Source organism: Pan troglodytes, chromosome 23 (assembly GCF_028858775.2).
Source record: "Pan troglodytes isolate AG18354 chromosome 23, NHGRI_mPanTro3-v2.0_pri, whole genome shotgun sequence".
Lineage (NCBI taxonomy): Eukaryota > Metazoa > Chordata > Mammalia > Primates > Hominidae > Pan > Pan troglodytes.
Window position 1 is genome coordinate 39,652,205 of NC_086016.1, and position 525 is coordinate 39,652,729.

Below are 525 nucleotides of genomic sequence, written 5' to 3' on the forward strand. Positions count from 1 at the left end.
AGGGTGTCGCAAACCGCTCTGGGAGGGTTCCTGGTGGCTGAGGGGTGGCACACACCTCCCTTAAAGGGAGCTGGCAGGGGTGTCTTGTCCACTCTGCAGAATGGGCAGGCCCAGGACAGCTGGCCCATCAGACCATTAGAAACAGCGAGTCCGGAGTTCCAGGGGCTTGTCCACGGCCACACAGCAGCCCGTGGCCCCAGGAAGCCAAAGCTCCCAGCCAGTCATCCAGTGGTGGGGGGGTTTAGTTCCAGGGGGCCAGAGGTCCTCTGCGGAAGAGAGTGCAAGGCAGTATCCGCGGCAGGCCCAGAGGGGCCAGGACAGGTCAGAAAGGCCTACCCCTCTTTCGCTTGGCACCCTTTCCTCTCTGCGAGGGATGCAAAGGTTATTTATACCTCGGGCCTGCAGGCTGCGGGTGGGGCAGGCACCCTGCCTGGGGCGGGTTGCAGGCGCAGGGGCAGGAACGGGCTTACCTGCTTCCCGCCACCGGGGCTGGGCGGGGCGCTGCGGGGAGGAGGAGCCGGGCAC